At 38.5% G+C, this 21,930-nt stretch overlaps 1 non-coding gene across 1 annotated transcript; it reads right to left on the reverse strand.

The window, feature by feature from the left end:
* Window positions 1-20,304: 20,304 nt before the first annotated feature.
* On the reverse strand, window positions 20,305-20,419 carry LOC136995472 (U5 spliceosomal RNA). The gene has a single exon (XR_010887062.1). It is a non-coding gene; the product is annotated as a U5 spliceosomal RNA (small nuclear RNA).
* Window positions 20,420-21,930: the final 1,511 nt, after the last annotated feature.

Consider the following 21,930-nt stretch of genomic DNA (forward strand, 5'->3'; position numbering starts at 1 on the left):
CAAGAGCAGGCGTAGCTTTGCCACTAAACCCACCATCACGTGGAAAGCACTAGAGGGCCTACAGCAGTTTTGGCAAGCAGAAGAAACTAAAGTAGCAATAGCACTTTCATGCCCCAATAACTATTTTCATGCTTTAACTTCTATTGATAGTGAAAGATTGAGGAAAAAAAGTAGTCACATAGCCTTAACCCTCACTATTCTATCAGCTACAATTCCTTAAGGGCAAACCTGTTCCCATGGCATAAAATCATCCTGACCCTTCCATCACATGGAGACTGTACAGTCAGGCTGCTCTATGCATTTCAGTAAATCTTACAGCTCATCCTGCGTTCACAAGTCATATGGGTGAATTTCGAGTCCAAGGGGGATGCAGTTTGCATCACGCCAGTGAAATATTCATTCAATGTACTTCCAGTACCCACTAATTTCAGAATAAGGCTTTTGCTTTAAATTCATGATTACACTTTCTTGTAACACACAAGTTCAAGTATGACTAGCTCAGGATTACACTAAAGTAGGAAAACAGTGAATTTGCCTTTATCCTAAAACCTCATAAAGAGGCTTCAACATCAAAAGAAATTCCTAAGTTGATTTGATGCTTGTCATCAACATTTCTCCACAGGATCAAACTAATTTTAAGTGGGTTAAATAATACTGACCTCTAATACTCCTTAATCTTTTTGATTTTCCTCATACACATTAAGGAGTTTACATATAAAGTAACATAAAATATGCCTGTATGTAAGTCCATTTGTATTCTTAATTTTTAATAGTCACAAGGAAAATGAAATACCATACAATAAACAATTGGTGGGGGGGGTTTCCCCCCTGTGGCTGTTTCCAACATACAAAGAATGGGAAAAAAAGTTATTTGCATCCAGAATTCTTATTTTAAAATGCTTATTAATTCACAGCTATATAATCTACTCAAACCCATATAACACTCAGGGCATAAGCAACTGCTGCTTTATTGTTCCTTTGCACTAGCATAAGAGAGTCAATTTAAAGGATGTTATATTGACACAATATTAAATAATGCAACTGTGACCATGGCACAATGCATCTACCAATATTAAGTATCCAGCCAAGCACACGAAGAAATTTTCTTTTTACACACATTACCTACTTTGCGTACTTAATAACATATTTTGCAATGCAGATATATTAAGGTACTATTTAAATACCAACTTAATTAACCTTTAATATCCAAGGCATTCAATAATTCACATATGTATAACGCAGCATTTCTGGCTTAGCTGACAACTGAAGACTTTGAAGCTGTGGGCATGTGAAACACCAGCCCCACTTTTAAATGTCAAGAAACAGGTCCCCTAACAACAGCATCTGAAGAGATGAAAACAGGTTCCTTGTGTGCGCCATTGTGGCAGCAAACTACTTAACCGAGCACTACAAAACCAACAGCCTCTTAATTTCTAATGCCCTTGAATGAGTAATCACCGATGTGTCCCCAAAGCTGTCATCCTCCCTTCACTCAGACAGGTTTTTACCACCACACGAGCCACCAAGCCTCATGCCACAGTTTCAGGAGCCACCCCTTAGAAAATACAAGTCTTTTTTTCCCCCATAAACTCTGTGCCTGTGAAGGGGAGGAAACTTTTTCTTCTCCATAAAATTATTTACCCTGTAACAGCAAGAAAAAAATTTTTTCAAGAAGCAGAGTCCTGATCTAAAGTTCGGATTCTCAACTCTTGGTGCACAAATTGAGTTGCCAACACACTGTGAATAAATCAGACAGAAACCATCCTGCTGCAAGTTCCCTGCATGCTCAGCCCTACCACTCTTGTCACTTCTCAGTAGATAACGTGGCGAAGAAGAGTAGTTCACACACAAGGTGAAGAGCATGACTGCAATTGCATTTCTGGGGCCCAGTTCAACAGCATGGTCCATTTCTTTGTCCTGTTCTACTATTCACACTACAAGAAAGATGGGGAAAATATTCAGGAGCTCAAAGAAGGACTAAAAGAAGATAAGTGTTATGATGTGAGGCTTAGAGGATCTCAGTTTATTCCACTCTCAGAATATGGACTGAGAAGTGATTTGATCACTGGGTGCAGTAACTCAAATAAGGAAAAGATAATTGATGCTGGGAAGCTTTTTAACCTTGCTGACAACGGCATAATAAGAATTAGCAGCTGGATAGTGAAGTTAAATAAATTCAATTTTGAAATAATACATAATTTTCTAACTGCAAGGGGAATTAAACAGAGAAACAGCTTGCAAGGGGAAGTCAACATGACTTGGAATCTTTCAAGATAAAATTAAGTAGCTTCTAAAAAAAAGCTTTAATTTAGCTCTGGAAAAGTTTTTAAATCCGAAGAGTATAAAGCAAATAATATATAAGAGAAATAGCTGGAATTTTATGGCCAACCCAGTTCTTTTCTAGCCCAGGAGCTAAAAAGCAACCTTGTGCCCTTTCTCAGCCTTTGGGATCCTACAAGCTACTTTGGAAAGTCATGGATCAGGCCAGCTGGATAGGTCTAGTATAGAGCAGAACCTGCCATAAAGATGCTCTCATACATGTCTTATAGAGGTAGATGCTTCAGGTTTTTCAGAAAAATAGACTACAGCAATGGTGCAGAGCTGAAGGAGGAAAATAAAGGCTAAGGTATAAGGAAATATGAGGCCATAGAAAACTGCATCCAATTATGTCGATATCCTAACTATACATGTTTTAGCAAACACTTCAGCAATCACCAATACCCTTATGTATCCAAAGTAGCTAGACAAAAACTGTTAGGTCTAGCAGCTGATATACTTTTCATGAAATTATACATATGGTTAGTTAAATGATCAGATACCATATCTGAAACCTAGACTCTATGGAAACAAAGGTCCAAATCCAACAGCCAGCTGATGCTTCTGACCCAAAAAAATCTAATCCCATTGAGTTTCTGTTCTACTGTTGTCCTCTGGAAAGGAAATTACAGCATGAAGTCTGTCTACAGAGATATTAAATAACCAAAGCAGTTTTCCCAAAAGCAAATGCGTATGCCCAAGTTCTCATTAAACAACCTGTAGATTAATTAAACTTCCACTGAACTGAACTATTCTCTAACCTGACCTTGAAAAGAGTTTACATTGACTCCTACAATGCTGTATGCTGCTTCTAATCATTGATAAATATCCGCTACATAGTGCTCCTGTTGCATTTCGGTGGTTGATGGGCCATATTAGTTTCTAACTGTAATAAAAACCAAATACAAATGTAAGCCTGTGACAAAATCCACATCAATGATTTCCAGAGGCAAATCAAAAAACCATTGCAGTCCCTCCTATTACTCCTCACCAACATTTGTTTAAATTGTTCACGTGCTTCCTGACCTTCTGGGCAATCTTTTCTTGCACAGAGCTTTCAAAGGCTCAGAAACCTTCTCCACAAGTGACCCACTTGCTTTGGAGCCTTTGCAAGTATAATTAATAAGAAAGACCAACCTGTGCACCTTAATGGTAACCCACCTCTCTGATATTCCAAGCCTGTTTTTCAGATACTCCAATGACGTTGCATCATTAATACCCTTTAGTCACAGGATAAAAGGAAATATGAACAAGCTTTTGGGGCTTGACTGAGCAGCAGAAATTCACGTGGGTCGCATACTGCATTCCTGTCCTTAAACATTTTTCCAGTCACAGAATCACAGAATTACAGAATAGCTGAGGTTGGAAGGGACCTCTGGAGATCATCTAGTCCAACCCCCCTGCTCAAGCAGGGTCACCTAGAGCACATTGCACAGGATTGCATCCAGGTGGCTTTTGAAGATCTCCGAGGAAGGAGACTCTACAACCTCTCTGGGCAACCTGTGCCAGTGCTCTGTCACCCTCACAGTGAAGAAGTTTTTCCTCATGTTCAGATGGAACCTTCTGTGTTTCAGTTTCTGCCTGTTGCCTCGCCTGGCGAGGAGCCTGGCCCCATCCTCTCGACACCCTCCCTTCAGATACTTGTACACGTTGATAAGGTCTCCTCTCAGCCTTCTCTTCTCCAGGCTGAACAGGCCCAGCTCTCTCAGCCTTTCCTCATAAGAGAGATGCTCCAGTCCCCTAATCATCTTTGTAGCCCTTCGCTGGACTCGCTCCAGTAGTGCCACATCCCTCTTGTACTGGGGAGCCCAGAACTGGACGCAGTACTCCAGATGTGGCCTCACCAGAGCTGAGTAGAGGGGGACAATCACCTCCCTCGACCTGCTGGCAACACTCTTCCTGATGCACCCCAGGATACCATTGGCTTTCTTGGCCACAAGGGCACGTTGCTGCCTCATGGTTAACTCGGTGTCCACCAGCACTCCCAGGTCCTTCTCCGCAGAGCTGCTTTCCAGCAGGTCAGCCCCCAACCTGTACTGGTGCATGGGGTTATTCCTCCCCAGGTGCAGGACCATGCACTTGCCTTTGTTGAACCTCATGAGGTTCCTCTCCGCCCACCTCTCCAGCCTGTCCAGGTCCCTCTGAATGGCAGCACAGCCCTCTGGTGTATCAGCCACTCCTCCCAGTTTTGTATCGTCAGCAAACTTGCTGAGGGTGCACTCTGTCCCTTCATCCAGGTCATTGATGAAGAAGTTGAACAAGACTGGACCCAGGACTGACCCCTGGGGGACACCGCTAGCTACAGGCCTCCAACTAGACTCTGCACCGCTGATCACAATCTCAATCTGTCAGAGGTTTGAGGCATTTCAGAAAAATATATTAAATTTTTGCATGTTCTTACAGCAGGCATGGGTGGCTGAACTTTGAAAAAAAAAGTGGTACAGGAAGTATTTCCCTTTCTTTCTTCATCCTGCAGGCTCATCTATGTGGAAGCCTACACACAAACCCGTAACAGCTTTCCCTTGATGATTAACCTCCACAGCGTGTTGGGTAACACTAGGAATATTAGTAATATGACCAGAATCACAAAGAAATGCACAAAGAATGGCCCCCAAGACATGCTTGTGGTCAAAGCAGAGCCTTGAAACACAGCTGTTTAACCTACTTCTTAATAAGGCAAATTAGCTGACATGAATAATGGCATTAACAAGGCTTCCAGTACCTGAGCTAGGTCAAATATCAGGGCACATGGCATTGCACAAGCACACAGGCCCTCCTGTTTGCATTGCAGACAACTGCGTTCATTGTTACACTCTGAATTCTCCGGGCTGCACAACACTTCTTTTACAGCTCCTTCTGACTCCATGGCAAACATGTGGCTAAACACAAAACAACTTTTGAAACCATAGCAGTTAACCAAACAAACAAGAAAAGAATCAGGAGCTTTAGGCCTCACCGTGGCAAGTTATAAACATGAAGTTCATTAAAAAAACAGCTCCAGTCAGTGCCAGTCAGGGGTAAGGGGTTTCCTCCTGAGTAACCTGCCAATTTTTTTTCAGGATATTGGTGCCAGTCATTACTGGACATATGACTGGCTGCATCTTTAGCACATAAGTCAACAAAATAAGAAAGTGAACCAATTTTTATATAAAAATAAATAATACATTAGCATTTATTTTCTTCGAGAAGGGAAAGCACATGCCATGATTGTATATTCTCCAAAAACCCACATCAACCTCTTAAAAGGGCATACAAACATACCCTGAATCAGGGGTTTCCAGTTTGAAATACACAGCTATAGGGGAATGAAGGAAACCTTAAGTACCGTAGAATATCAAGCTTTTTTTTTTTTAACTCAATTGCTGCATTTCCTCCTCCCCTCATGTTTGGAGTAAAAGAAAAAAAATAGTTACCATTAAATTTTGCCTCTTGCAAATTTCTAGTAGTCATTTTTATAGGGCACAACTATGGTCATTATTGTTCCCCATCCATCTTATAATTTCAACTAAATCGAGCAATGAAAATTTTATAGTGCATCCCTAATTGTGCACCAGACTGGAACTGTTCATACAAATTCCAAGCAATTATAAGGCTTTCTGGGAAACACTGGCAGCAAACACAGGATTAAATGCTTGTAACAGCAAGCCAGATGGGAAACACAGATAAAGAAAATCTCATGGAACTCGATTCTTTTTCCAAATCTATGGTATTATTTAAATTAACCTGGAACTCAAACTCATTCATAACAGATTCAAAACAAGGTCAGTTAGGTGTAAAAACTAGATCATAAGTATTCCAAACAACCCATAAACGCACACACCTCAAATCAGTGTTACGTGCTCTGTAAAGAATGAGCATAGATATAACAAGACAACTATCAACCCTATCTGTAAAGGTAAAATAGGAGAATTTCATTGCTTAATATGTTTAGATTAAGCAAATATATTAGCACGTTTTTAAATGGTTGATATTTTGTGCAGCAGTAATGCTGAAAGCACCTCTGAAATGTGGTAGGAAAGGTATTAATCCTTTGAATGTAAGAGAAAAACCTTGTGGCCATTTCTGACTTCCTAACACCCAGTAGCACTTGAACCTGAAATCATGAAGTGTTCAGGAAGTGTTTCTCTGGTGGATCCTCCGGAGATGCCCGAAGCCTCAAACCTGGACACATGTGAGGCAGCACCTGGCAAAGGAGCTTCCATCCTCCCATCTCTGCAGCCTAGAGTGAGAAGAAAGGCTATGGGAGAGGTCCCTGACTTCTAGGAAAGACCCATGTTTGTAAGGCCTCCATTTAGCAAAGAAGTAAAATGTCATGTCCTTAAGTTAATATCACCTCTCACCATGACTGATTTCTAGCAATAAATTTTCATAAGTATTTGGAGGCAAATACATGCTAGTGTATGGTGAAGAGCAGATAGCTCCCAGTATGTTAAATTACCAGCTGTCATTAATTTTCTGAATTATTTGCAGGATACTCCTTATCATCCTATTGCAAATCTTAAACTAACCCCAAAACACAGCAGTGTATTAATCTGAGAGTAGAGGTGGGTTCAGTGCCTTTTTACACCCCCACACCTTCCTGGGAGCACAGAATGGTCACTAGGAGAGGGCAATTCCAGGCTGATCACAGAAACAGCAATATGAAGGTCATTTCAATCAGTATTGCTTTTCCTGCTAGAGCTCCTTTTGCCCCTTGCTTTTATGCTGACAACGGACTGTGATCAGAGACTGAGAACAGGACAGGCTCATTAGCATCTATCCTAGAGATCCCATTTCAGTTAGACAAATCACCAACTGAAGGGAAACCCATGAATACATTAAAGCTGTTACCCATACCAAAGACCAGTAAGTTACCCAGCATAAAAATTGTCCAAATGTCCCTAATTCTTTGTAAACACAGCTCCTCCTCAGTGTTCCCATAGTCATGATAGGGGAAGACCTTGGTTGATTTCCTTGTTGTAACAGACAAAAGTTGAAATTTCTTCTACTGAGCCATTTCATACTGAGCCTGGATGAAAAGGAAAATCAGAGAATGGCTATCATTTCGAGCATTTCCAGAAATATTATATTTGGAGCTCACCTTCAAAGCCGCAGGCACATCAGTACAATAGAGGAGAATTAGAAATTTCATGCAGCTCTGGGCTTACATGCTTAAGAAGTTAAAAGTCATGCAAAATTTAAAGACAAGATTACCTAAAGCATGATACAAGGAGCTACAATGCCAACGGAAGGATGCTCTGGAAATCCAAATAGTGACTATTACTAAACATTAGAAAAAAATAGACAGATTTACCTCTTTAGCAGGCGTCTTCCATCATAATACTGAAAAATAACTGGTCTATCATGTAATACCAGTATAGCTGTTGTATTCACTCATACTTTAAAAAGAGAATTAAATTCTGCCCTGATTAGCACCAAATTATTACTGAATTCAATGAGGTTGCAGCTGCCAGTTGAGATATATGAACATCTCATTAAAATGTACACACGTTGTTTGGAACAATTTCACCTATTTTCACTAAACTCAACAAATAACTTTTTTTTTCTCCACTGAAGACTTCTGGTTTTCCAGCTCTGAATTTCACATTCACCTTCTTTTCTTTAGACAGGCCATGTTTATGCTGCAGGATGAGATCATTTCCACCGTTCAGTTACATCTTCACAAATCCTAATGATGTGATCCAAAAAAACTGAAGTGACATCACTTTTGTGCTTATAAAATGTCCCTTTCATAGTCTTCCAACCTCAATGACTCTTCATTTCATTCTTTTTCAATACCAAACAAAACAAGGAGACAGCTGAAGACACTTGCACAGTTGACTATATCTGGTATATTCCAATTCCTCATGATCCAGGTTAACAAAAATCCCTTGACAAAATACTGCTACACCTCTCCTGAATCAGCATCAAGATGGGGGACAGCATCCTTTGACATAGGAGCCATCCCATCATTGTTTGGAACCCATTCCTTTTAATGAGGCAAATAAAGAACAATGAGGGTCCTCAGCATAAACTCTGATTAAAATAGTAAGCTGTCTTCTTGTTCCAAATTATACATTTGCTGTGAAGGGTGACAATACATTTTCACACGCTGAAACTCCAAATTAAATTCTTCCAGAGTGGGAGCACTTTTTTTTTTTTAATGTCTGAATAAATATTGTAAAGTCTATTTTTACAGCACTTGACTGCATTTGTACAGCCAAGCAACTCATTAGTAAAGCATCTGCTATACAGTCACCTTTATCAAATGCAATGTCAAATATCATTAATGCTGTTGAATTACTTGTCGTATTTTCAAGTACACCCTATTCTAAATGACTGTATTCCATGAAAATCATCAAAGTCAGTGAAAGAGTTGTTGATGTTTCTCTTAATTAGTAGGGAGAAGCATTTAAGTATGTACTTACTCTGTCTAATCTTCCATGGAAAAATGAAAGACAATCAAACCATGAATTTTCACCATCTCTGCTTCCACTAAATTTTGCAGTACTGTGTAACTTGGCCTAAAAATCCCTTCAAACTTAAATGACGAATTTTATGCATAGTCAGTCACTTGGTTTAAAACATCCTTGAGGAAATGCAGCCAAAAGAGTTTAGGTTTCCTCAGTCTTCCGCAATGTTTCTAGTTGTATGACCTCTGCTTTGGAATGATGTTAGAAAGAAATATATTTCCTACGAAAATTCCTGCATTGAGTGATCCAAGAAAGATAAGAGCATAAGCAGTAGCTGCCTTAAGTCCTACTCCAGGAATCCTGCTTCAGCCAATATTGCATAACCTTTGGTTATGTTTGCAAGAGATTTTTCTTTCTAAGTTAGATTAGCACCTATTCAACCCATATCCAACAGTGAAAACCCATATCCAACAGTGAAGGGGTGTTCCATCCAACACCAAAATATCATGAGCCTTCAAAGGTTAAGCTTCACCTCCAAATGGGCTTCCTTTCCTGAAGAACCTGGAGAATATTTTTTATTGCTGAAGTGCTTTTTCTGTTGGCAAGCCTGTCTTGAACATCTTTTTCAGCTATTACTGCTTCTGCTGGCTTTGAAATATAAGATGTTCTATATAACAGCCTGCAGCTATGCCAGGGACTGCTTCTCACTCTCTGATTTGCCATATGATTACTACTCATTAGCAATGCTTAACTGTTCCAAAGGTGATGCTGTTCTCAACTTCATCTATGAGATTTATTGCCATCCAGAATCTGTCTGAGCTACATCCTGCACACATATAAGAAGTGATGGAAAAACTCACCCTAAATGTGATCATTAAGTATGAGTTCCAGTCCTCCTAATGTTCAGAAAAAACAGGAAAGTTTTTCTCAACTGCATCCTGAAAATTTGCAGAACGACAGCATTCTGGAGGGTTTGGTCCCTGAAAATTATTGTTTGTAAACCAAAAGTAAAATACAAAGAGATCCTAGAGAGAGAAGTTCTGGATATACATCCTCAATAAATTAAAAGTACAGGGCTAGTATGGGGAATTTAAACTGAAGCAAAAATATTACGTATCTCTTTCAAAAGAATAAAACACTAACCAAACAGTTCTTAATGTTTTAGTGTTTTTACTGTGTCACGAGCATGTTGCTGATATACTACTTTTCCAAAGGACACAGAGCAAAGGGACACTTCATTTTAAGCTGCAGAATGACTTTCAAACAAGCCACAGATAAAGTTGCTGATTTATGAAAGCTTTTATCAGACTCATGATGGATTTTACAGAAGTGAAACACTATATGACCCATGTGATTTGTTTTCATTTACAAAGGTGGAGAGGCTTTGAATTTAAAAATGGAACTTTTTCTTCTTGTGCCAAATGTAAACAATTTAACATCCATTTCCCATCCAGAGATTTTAACAGTTCAAAAGACTTTATATGAATCTTATCTGTATTATATTTCCTGCTGATTGGCAGTGCCTCATGCTTCGAATCGAAAGCCAAAAATGTGTTGGCTCTGAGTAGAGACAGGAAATGAATAACAAAGAAAACTGGGAAATAAACATAATGAGTAGTTATGAAGTGCTGAAAACCATACTTAGAGTTCCTTATTTCTTGAGATTCAGATGCTCCCATATTGATTTATGTCTGTGAAGTTTTTTATAGAAAAAAAGCACAAACAAAAGCCGTTGAGTATTTTGTCAACAAGGAAACATTGTTTATATTATCTTCAAAGCTCCCTTTTCCTCCTGACTTGACTGATCGCATACTCCTCAGCATGGAGTACTCTGTAAGTCCTGGGAGAGGTGCATGTTGCATGCAGCCATTACCATTCCCAGGGGAATGTCATGGATCTGTTCCTCGCAGGCAGCCAAGTGATTCAGCAAGAGCTACGCTGAGTGCGGGGGAAGAAACCTGCTCTGGGTGTCCCGACCGCACACAGAACCAATGAGCTCTTCCACAGCAGATATCACAGATGTGGGAAAAAAGGTAGTGGACAAATTTATTGTCCCTGAAGGCATTTCTTTGGATTCTTCTTTGAAAGTCACATGATCCTAGATATCTCAAATGGCCAATTTGTTTTTTTTTTTAAAAAAAGTGGGTTGGGAGAATAAACATCCCTCTAAAAAAAGGCTCTAGCAATTACTTCATACCTTGTAACTGAGTTGTGTATCATTTGTATAGCCTAATAATATCTATCATAATTCAGATATAAAACACAGAATACAATAAAGTATGGCACTACTTCAAGGCAAATCTTTATCTTGCCACTTCTTAATGAGGGTTTTTACCAACCGTAAAGCATGGTAAGACAAGAAAAAGGCAAGGCCTGCCCTGACAAGCCAACATTGTAAAGTCCTAAGCAGGTGAACATACACAAACTGCTTACAGTCTTTGTGAATGTTACATTCCATGGTACAGTGAAAGTCAATTAACTCCAGTGCTTTCTTTGTATTCTGTATTACTGAGAGGTACCTTTTTTTGTGTGTCCAATTATTCTACAGATGTGTAATCCAGAGTCCTTATGCATCTTCTGGCAAACTTGCAGACAGGTATTTTTCCATCTTCTCATTCTGAGGAAAAATTTTGTCAAAACACAAAGTGAACTGGTGCAAACATGTATTGAGTCAGTGCTACTATTTATTCTGTCACACAACAAGGATTCTACAACTCCAGCCTTATAAGTTTGTTTGGGGTTTTTTTGTTTTGTTTTTTTTTAAGTACACAGGGAAGGAGCAACAAAAGAACATTATGAGTTATCGCACTCTCTCCATCTGAGGGATCACTGAATAGGCACAGTCCTGACCTCACTGACCATTAGTACAACATCCACTAATACAGGTCATGGACCCACCAAAATTCCTTTTTGTATTCCTGCACACTGCTGCTTCCTGCACCACAGAGAAAAGAGATTTTTCTGCCTTTGTGATGTCCATGCAAACCTATTTCCTTGAAATCACACCTAAGTTAGATTTCAATTAAACAAACTAAAAAAACAGGAGTTTTGCATACTTGTAAATACAGAAGGACTTACCTTAATATCAGTGTACAGCCTTCTGCTTTGATCAGAAACTTCATCACAGGATGAATGTTGGACCAAAATCTCAATGCAGACAGGTCTGTAAATTCTAGTGCTAGGTGCACCACTGTCCTTTATAACAAATAGAGCTCAACAGCAAAGTACACATTAAGAAACAACAAAGCTCTTAAAATTGCACTTAGCTTTTAATGCCAGTTCTTCCTCATTATACAATTGAACAGAACCTATAGTGAAGCCACAATGTGACCAGAACCTTTTGAAAATCAGCTTACTTCTGTTAATAAATACATTGTTATAACTACATGCAACTGAAAATTATGAAGTATTTAACAAATATGAACTGGATGCACCTCACAATGCCTTAGTTGCTAGATAAAGTACATAAAGAAGTAATTGCAGCCATACATTAATTATTAATTTCACTGCTTACATACAGGAGAGCTTGAACTCACTTTAAAGACATAACAAACAACAAGTAAGTGTTGTGCATTCTCTTGGAGTCCTCTTACTGTATAACACACTACCGCTCATTTATGATTACATTACACACTCCTGCTTGGTTGCTTTAACCTAAGAAAAGTTTCTTCTTTGTACTGCACATATCTCTTTTCAGAAAGTTACCTCATTTTCAATTATCCTATATTGGAAATTTTTACACTTTGGGAGGCAAATTCTTGTGCTCAGTCTTCAATTCAGAGAGAATCAGAAGTTATCGTCTTATTAAGGGGAAACCCCAAAATAAGAAACAATCGCTCTAATAATGTTTTTGAACATACCAGTATGTTCCCAGAAAGCAAACTCTGAGTCACCTAGCATCTGTCACTGAACTTTAGGCACTCCTGATCTCTCTAGTAAACAGAGATTTAGCCAGATAAACTGTTGTAGTTATACAGCAAACACTCACATGCAATGATTCCAAAGAGTTATTTGACTAGAGACCAGCAAATAACTTCTCATTTTGATCCTACAGTTTAAAATGTGAATTTTAAAATATCACTATCCAGCTGCTTGGTTTCTAACAGAATTAGAAGCACTGTCGCATTAAAAAAATGTTGAAATAAACAATAGAGCACATCTGATTTTCACAGATAATGTACTTAGTTTAAAAGCATGTTCTTAACTGACAATTAATACCATGTTCACAACCCAAATAAACTGTCAGAGCTCCAAACAAAACCACATTTTACAACAGAGCTTCTCCTCTTCCTCCTCTGGGTCCAACTTTGTCAAATAAACAACCTGGAGTCACTGTGAGCCTTCTCATTGACAACCTGTGTACACAGACTATAGAATTTCACCAAATGATTCTCACATCAAGTCCACAATTCTAAATTTGTTAGAACAGTATCCATCAGAAATACATTAATAAAAAAAGAATTCCACATAACTGTAATTCAGGATCATCTTAGAAATAAGGCTTGGGCTATTTCTCTCTGAACTTCTCCATTCCAATTCTTTTATTGGCTGGATGCCCACTTCAACCATCTTCGCATCAGGTAAGATTTAGCTAGCCATGCTCACCCAGCAATTAAGCAACTTCCATCCAAAATTATGGTGGGATACATAAATCTCACTATCCTGCTATATATGCATCAGTCTACATCATATAAATCAATATACATATATATACAATATACATATACAAATATCACCCCTCAACATTGTCACTAGAGACTACACACTTAACATATTTCCTACTTTCATTCTTTACTTGGATGTATGCCAAGCAAATGCATTGACAACGAGTAACAGTCCTCTTTCTGGACTCAAGTCTTTAATAAATCTGTTCTTCCTGGCTAGTTCCTTTCTTTTATGTCAATACATAATCCAGACACTTTTATCACAGAAGCTAGAAGAACTTACATGAAGAAATTAAAGGCTTTTTCTGTGGTTAATCTTCTCAGACAGATCTGACTACACTTTCTTTAAGGCTAGACCAAAAAAGATCTTTCTAGGGTTAAAGCTCAAAATAGCTGAAGTCCCTCTTTCGTTCTTCATAGACTAGAGCATGTAAGAGTCTCCTGTAGTCTACTAGGTTAATATTCTGGGGGACTGTCTTCTAGGAGATCATGCCAGGTCTCATGGGGCTCTTTTAATAACTTAATATGTTCATGGATGTGATGATATGTTCTTTGTGCTTCATTAGATATCGTTTCCATAATTATGACGTCTGCAAGCTTTGTCACTCCTGAGCTATGCCCAGCATTGTACAGACACAAAATCTTTCTCAAGATCTTGTTACAATATAGGAGTTCTTGGGGGCAGGCCCTGCTGTCCTTCACAGTCTGCGGACAACACGCATGGGCTTAAGAGACATCTCCATGGCTCTGATCAAGGGATCCCATAGCCCACTGTTCTTTTTCCAACAGCATCCGTAACAGACATTCGGGGAAGAGTATGAACAAGACAGGCATATGCAATATATCTCCCCTAATACTCTCCTAGCCTCCAACTAATTTCATGTGGGGGGACTTTCTGAGCTTTATCTGTTCCTGAGGTTTATCTATTTGGCAATCGCCAAGGGATCTCATTTTCAAGAACCTGCCCACTCTCCCTTTGGACACATGTTCACATCCCCCCCTGCATCTAAAGATTTGTTTAGATATTCTTAAAAGATGAAATTTTGAACTCCGCACAGTAGTAGGAAAAAGCAGCAATAACAGAAGTCTGATATATCACTTTAGGCTATTTTCAGATGGCAATTGTCTATTGTTTAAGAAACAAAAAAACCCACAGTGAGACAAACTATCTCATCCTAACGCCAGGAACTTGCAGTCAGGACTGGTCAGAAATTTTTTCAAAGTGTTCCATCTCCTACAATCTCTGGCCAGCTGTCCCAAGGTCAACAGTCCAACTTTCATTTATTTACAAAAAAAGATGAAGAAATAAAGTTACAGCTTGTTTTTTTTCTCTTAAACTATGCAACATAATAAAATATCCATCTCTTTCTAAATTCTTTGACAGATTTCCTTCTCGTTTGCTTCTGAAGCTGTGCTGTGTTAGTAATAGTTCTTCTACATGACTACTGAACAACACTGGCTCTATCAATGGGTTTTGAAGACAGTTCTAACCTCAAATTACAGTCACATTACCTCTGGGGTGATGTAATCCTGATAAACAAAGCTTTCTGGAAGCCAGCCATTTGGAGAAAGAGATTCTTCAATTAAAAAACGAATACTGTGTTCTTACAATTCTGCTGTTGTCCAAAAGGAGCAATGAGGGTAGGAAAAGAGTAACATTAAGAGCTGAGAAACTTGAGGAGGCTTTTCAGTATTTCCTTTACTTTTCTCCCTCAGAGAAATGAATAAACCAGACATTCAGAAAAGCCATTATTTCTGACCCCCATTTAATTTTCTTCCATAGCTCAGGATTGTTTAGATTTATGCTGAATGGCTACTATCAGATACAGCTCCAGCTGAACACAAAACTGTCCATTACACCTCACCTCATTATGCATTCCATTCTTTGCAGGATTTTATTTCTAGAAAGTACATTACAGAGGAGAGAGCGCCTTTCAGGTACAGTATATTTCAAAACACAATTAAAATAAACTCTTCAAGTGGAAATGTGAAATGTATTTGTATTCTGTTAAAGCCTTTGGCCTTATCAACCGCAGTGCACTATATAACAAGGTCATTAGTAACAAGCCACATACAATGGAGAACATACATCAGCAGCAGAAAAACAAACATCAGTCCAAAACATCACAATAACTTCCTGTACCTGTTCTTGTTTGCTTGCTGAGCTCTCAAACATTGTGAGGCTCTGAAATACATAAAAGCGTAACAGCTTGAGTCAATATTTGCCAAGCAAAGTGAACGATTTTATTTAGCGTGATGACTGGACCCCTTGAGCAAATACATCTTGTACACAGCATAACTGCAGGCCAGCCTGCAGAACGACCTGAAGTGTCCAACCATTCAGAACATGCACTGTGTCTGGGGAAAGCTTGGCAACCGCGCCAAGCTTCTCCATGTAAATAAAAGATAAGACAATTCACTTAGTTTTCCATCAAAATCCATAACAGAAGCAAAACCAGAAAAGTTTTACAATAAACTTGTGGTTTTCTCACTTGTGTTTTGAGGTGGTTTCTTTTAGTTTTGGATTTCAGGCAATGAAACATTTCTGATTCTGGCTCACATAAAAGCCGTCTAAGAGTTTAGGTATCTTTCAGACTATAGGGTTTGTCTGTCTTTTAAAACAAGTTCATTTGGGATGTGGGCTGAGAGGTATATAAAAAATATTGATTTCATACCAATTACTACAAGAAACGACTTGTGGTGAAGGGGGAACTGCATCTGAAAATCAATATGAGGAAATGTCCCTTTTGCCCATAGAAGTGCTGCCAAAGGAGTAATGTCTTAAACCAACCTTTTCTTTATTTCAATAAACATATTCTACAATTATGCTATGGACTAGTTGATGATTAGTGCTTCTTTTTGTTCTGTGCTGCCATTTTGTGGGATTATAAAAACAATTATTTTTATTCTACTATTATTATTCTATTATATGATTATTTTACAGTTATTCTATTTCTAGTAGCAACTACTTCTGTTTCCATTCCATTTTTTCTAAGACAAATATTTGGGTGAAAAAAGACATACCATATGAACAGTGTTGATACATGAAAATACCTCTCAATCTAGAGAAAAATACCTTCCTTCTCTATCCACGTATGCCACAGATGTGCAGCTTCCCAAATGCTGCAGAATCTGGGGAGATGCCCTGCTCCACACATGGACCAATCTTTACACATCTGCCACACAAAAAGCTGTGAGCTGGCACAAGTAAATTAGTGTTTTGTTCCTGTTCGCATACAAGATGGCAAGTCTTCTAGAGCCCCTAAGATTACTCCATCCATTAACCTGTACTAGAGGCCACTCTCAATGCATGCAGACTGAATGCCGGTTTGTGTTCACAATTGCCCTCCCAGCACCCCTGAAAATGCAAATGTTCTTTTTTAGTACTAAGCATAGACAGGGAATATGAGGTCATATTCACTACAGAGCCAAAGAGAAAAATGTAGAAGATTTCAGTACTATGTACCTATCATATAAGGCACAAGGAATCCCTAAAACTCACCAAGTGCAGAGCCAGAACCAATCTACAGGCCTCAGCTGTTATAATAACAATAATGTGATATCAGTAGCCCTATAACATGCCAAAAACCCTAAAGTCTGTCAGAACTGGTATACATTTGATGCCTTTTATGTTACACAATATGTGAAATATGGGAAATAAAAGGTTTTAAAAATTGTACAATAATATGAACATACTTCATATATTAGCTGGACTGAAAATCGCCAATGGTTCCACTGCGCAGTTCTTCCTCAAAACAAATATGAAAAACCCAGCCTTCAGGCTTAATGTACAGGTTTGTGCCTCTCAAAGGAAGGTTGAGCCTACACCATCATAAACAGTCATCTGTTCCATTTTCACTGAGGATAGATAATGTGAATACTTTGTTCCAGCTAATAAATAGTACAATGTTGGTTCACTTGAATGTTCCAGTAAAAGTTAAATAGAAACACAGACTATTTTTGTTTCAGAGCAACCTGTGATAGAAAACATAACTTGGTGGAAACACATTATACAAAATGTGAGAAGACTTTTAGCATTTGGTGACACATACATGCTTCTGTGAAGAGAGAGAGGCCCACAACACTTTGTTTTCAACTCAGGCATGCTATCTCAGCTGCAGCTTGTCACAGCTGAAAAGTGAGCGTGTGAAGGATATATATTTTCCTTCACTAAATGGCATATAACATGCCATAAAATGCTCAACCTACAAAGTATTGCAATATATCTGTCTTGTATAATACAGTCCAGGAAAAATACATATACATTTACTAACTCTTGCTATCAGACCATCAAACATCTGTAAAGCCATATTATATATCCCAAAGCAAATATTTAAAAGACACATGAGATCCTGCAGCAGTCTCTACAAAAATGCTGTTAAGACTATGGCTCTTCTTCAGAAGCACATGGCTAAATTACTATTTTATTGTAAATAAAAGATTTTATTCCTGTGTTTGGTTATTTGCATATAACTCTGTGAAATTAACTTCCCTAGGAGGTTGAAAGCAACTGATCTGAAATGAAAATGTATGCTGTATTGAAGTAATCTGCATATTAGGGCATTCTCCAGCTTTGCTGCACCTTTAGCATGAGACACTGGATGAGTCATTTAGTATGTCTATGCCCCTCTTCCTTCATTTGTACAAGGGAATTTGGGATAGTGTATTTGTTTTTACTGCTTTGCAAAGGTGTTAAGCAATTAAATTAACCTTTATAAAGTGAAAGAAATTAGGAGTGGAGAATTATTATTTTTTTAATTACTGGACTGCATACCAGCAGTTAAATATGACAAACTAAGACATGGAAAGAGCTAAATAAGGGTTCCTAAACTGTTTCTACAAATCCATGCATTCAAATGAGATAAAAACACAAAAATTTGCTTATTAGTTAATTTCTAAATAGAAATGCCCACATTAAATGCACTATAGAATAGTTGACCAAATAAACATCCTTTAGTTCTTGTTAGCATATATCTAACAAGGAGGCTAGGATTAAGCAAAAATATTGAAAAATTTGCAAGAGTATCCTATCCCCCTACCATAAGGGGGAGAAAAGGACTCAAAGAAAAGCATGTTATACTTCCTAAGAAAAGGCTGCATCTTTTATTTATTTATTCATAGCCCTATTTCTTCAAACAGCAACAGCAAAGTCTTTCTATTTAGCAGTTGAGCACTGATTTGCCAATAGCCAGACTAACATAGAGAGCAATTCCAACACAAATAATCTATAAAATCATTTTATGCTTCTGCATACAGATGCACCAAACTTTCAATTTTTTGAGCAGAGCTTTCAGCTCTTGAAATTTTCCAAAGTAATACTTAAATATAGATTATATGGAGAAAAAAGGGAGTTTCTTTCAGTTTCCTTAAGCATATGATTTTAAAGAGCAAAAGTAGAATTACTCTCATTAGAAACTGTGGTCACATGACACACTGCAAACTGAGAGGCTGGTTGTGTTTTAGAAGTGCTGTATAGGTCACACTAATAAACCTCTAAATCACGGTATTGACGCTTCTTGGCTGGGTGGGGAAGATCCCTGTTGAATCTGATACTCCAGATGGCTGAGCTGCCATTCAGGGGGACCTCAACAGGCTGGAGAGATGGGCAGAGAAGAACCTCATGAGCTTCAACAAAGGGAAATGCCAAGTCATGCCCCTGGGGAGGAATAACCCCAGGTACCAGGACAGGCTGGGGGCCAGCCAGCTACAGAGCAGCTTTGCAGAGGAGGACTTGGGGATCCTAGGGGACCAGCTGGACATGAGCCAACAATGTGTCCTCACAGCAAAGAAGGCCAATGGTATCTGGGGCTGCATTAGCCAGAGCATTGCCAGCAGGTCAAGGGACGTGATCCTGCCCGTCAGCTCAGCACTGGGGAGACATCCCTGGAGTGCTGGGTCCAGTTCTGGGCTCCCACGTACAAAAAAGACATGGACATACTGGAGCAAGTCCAGCAAAGGGCCACAAAGATGATGAAGGGACTGGAGCATCTGACATACAAGGAGAGGCTGAGAGAGCTGGGACTATTCAGCCTGGAGAAGAGAGGCTTTGGGGGATCTTACCAGTTTGTATAAATATCTGAAGGGAGGGTGTAAAGACAATGGAGTCCAACTCTTCTAAGTGCTGCCCTGTAACAGGACAAGAAGCAATGGGCACAAATTGAAATACAGGAATTTCCAGCTGAACATAAGAAAACACTACTTCTCTGTGAGCGTGGTGGAACACTGGCACAGGATGCCCAGACAGATTGTGGAGTCTCCATCCTTGGAGATATTCACAACCCAACTGGACACAGTCCTGGGCAACCTGCTTGAATGGGGGGTTGGAACAAAACTTCTCCAGAGGTTCCTTCTAACACCAAGTGTTCTGTGATTCCGGGGGAAGTTATTTAATTTTATTTGAAAACTCTGATTACAGTCAAAGAGATGCCAGCTCCTTGGGCTGCCTCACAGAAATTGTACCCTTAGCAAGAACAATTGTAGTAAGAGGCAGAATTCAAAAACTGCTAAACTTCTGCAAAGATTAGATCCCGTGCTGCTGTAAATCAATATTATTCCACTGACCCCCGTCAATCAACTGATTTAGCAGCAGCAAGTTATCTGATTTCTTGTTATGTTTACTTTTCTTCCCCCTGCTATTTTTATTTACATTTTAAAATTATGAATGTGCATACGTTATCAGGACAGACACTGAAAAAAGGTCTTGATCCAGCAAAGTATTTATGGACACTTTTCAAAGAATCGCAGAATCACAGAATGGTTGCGGTTGGAAGGGACCTCTGGAGATCATCTAGTCCAACCCCCCTGCTCAAGCAGAGTCACTTAGAGCACGATGCACAGGATCGTGTCCAGGCAGGTTTTGAATATCTCCAGAGAAGGAGACTCCACAATCTCATTTAAAAAAAAAAAAAAAATATATATATATATATATATATATCTCCACGGAAATAGAACCTCAAAAAATTCTTCGACACTTGTGCCTGTTCGTCTCCACGGAAATCTTTAGTAAAAGGCGAAAGATTTATATGATCTGAAGAGAAACCAGAGACTTTTAAAAGCAGCGTTTGACATATTCAAGTCAAACTCCAGCTAAAATACTTCAAAGGCCTTAATTAGGAAATATTTCTGTACTGTTGAGAATGTAAAAGTCTTTATCCTGCTAAGTACTAGGCAAGCATTGTTTTACTACTAATCATGTCCTTCGCCAAAGCCATTAAAGCCTAGGTCAAATAATTTTACAAATATACTATACTACAAACTAGGTATATTCATGTCATAGGGGAAGTACTTTCCTCCTGTTGCTATCCTAAAGTAGAAATGCATTTATTTCACTAATATGATAACATCAACTCATCAAAAGTTTTCCTGTCTTCAAAATCTATTATTCTCCTACTTTCCAAGCACTCTTAATTTTTCCATGCCTGTCATTTTAAGCCATTCCAGTTCTGCAGAATGGCATGAGGAAAAGAATATATACACTGTATATTATATCTGATGGTTGAGCTTTGTTACAACATTTATCTTCACATGTGGAGAGATGGGATAACTGAGGAGTGGTATAGCAGCCAGTGCTGTTCATGAGTTATCTGCTCTTCTGCAGGTGAAGACAAAGGGAATAACAGAGATCAGCCGTCACACAATGTATTGTTTATATAAAATATTAAGTTTTTGGCTTCAGAGATGTGCAGCATCTAACTATAGCGGGCTCCATATAACACAGAAAAATCCTGATCTGGCAAACAAGCTCTTAGTAGAAAAGACAAGATAGATTTCTACATAAAACTGGATTGTGAAATGATCAAAATTTGAATCAGGTCCAAATGTACAGACATAAAGTGATCTTTCTGCAGGTGAGACTGTTGCCTCAGTGAAGTTTCTTTTCTAGTCTTGAACAGAGTGATTTTTTTTGCCTTTTAAAAATGTAAGAAAAAAAATGTACTATAATAGGAATGGTCTGTAGAGCAATAGAACTAAAGATATATTCATGGATTAAGTAGTTCGGGGAAGAAGGCAAGACTGATTAAATGGTGAAGTAACCATTATGCACATTTAAGGATTCCAAAATCAATTTCCCAGTTTTTGTAGTTTTAGTATTCATTTACCAATAAGATTTTGACACTTAGAGGTACTTATTTCTACTGCATTATAGATTATGAAAGCTTCAGCATTTTTAACATAAAGATGTATTATAGTTACAAATTTAGCCACAGCTATATCATGGTAGATTTAGACATGAACATATTGTGATTAATCAATGAGAAAAACATCTAATAATTTTTTTTTCAATTGCTGTGGTCAATTTGATTCCAACAGATCAATTGTTTTTTTGTAACTAGGGTTTATTATCACCTGTAAATCTTCCTGCTGATGTCCCTGTGTAAAATATTCCTTTGTCTAAAATACAGCTGCACGTCTACTGATCATACATAGCCTATTACAGGCTTTTTAAACATACATGTTAATAGGCAGTGTGATGCATTCATTTTTTTACTTTTTCATATTCAAGGGTACAGTACTCCAAGCACACAAGAGGTTAAATCCTGCTTAAATTACTGATTTAT

The sequence above is a fragment of the Apteryx mantelli genome, chromosome Z, assembly GCF_036417845.1.
Source record: "Apteryx mantelli isolate bAptMan1 chromosome Z, bAptMan1.hap1, whole genome shotgun sequence".
NCBI lineage: Eukaryota > Metazoa > Chordata > Aves > Apterygiformes > Apterygidae > Apteryx > Apteryx mantelli.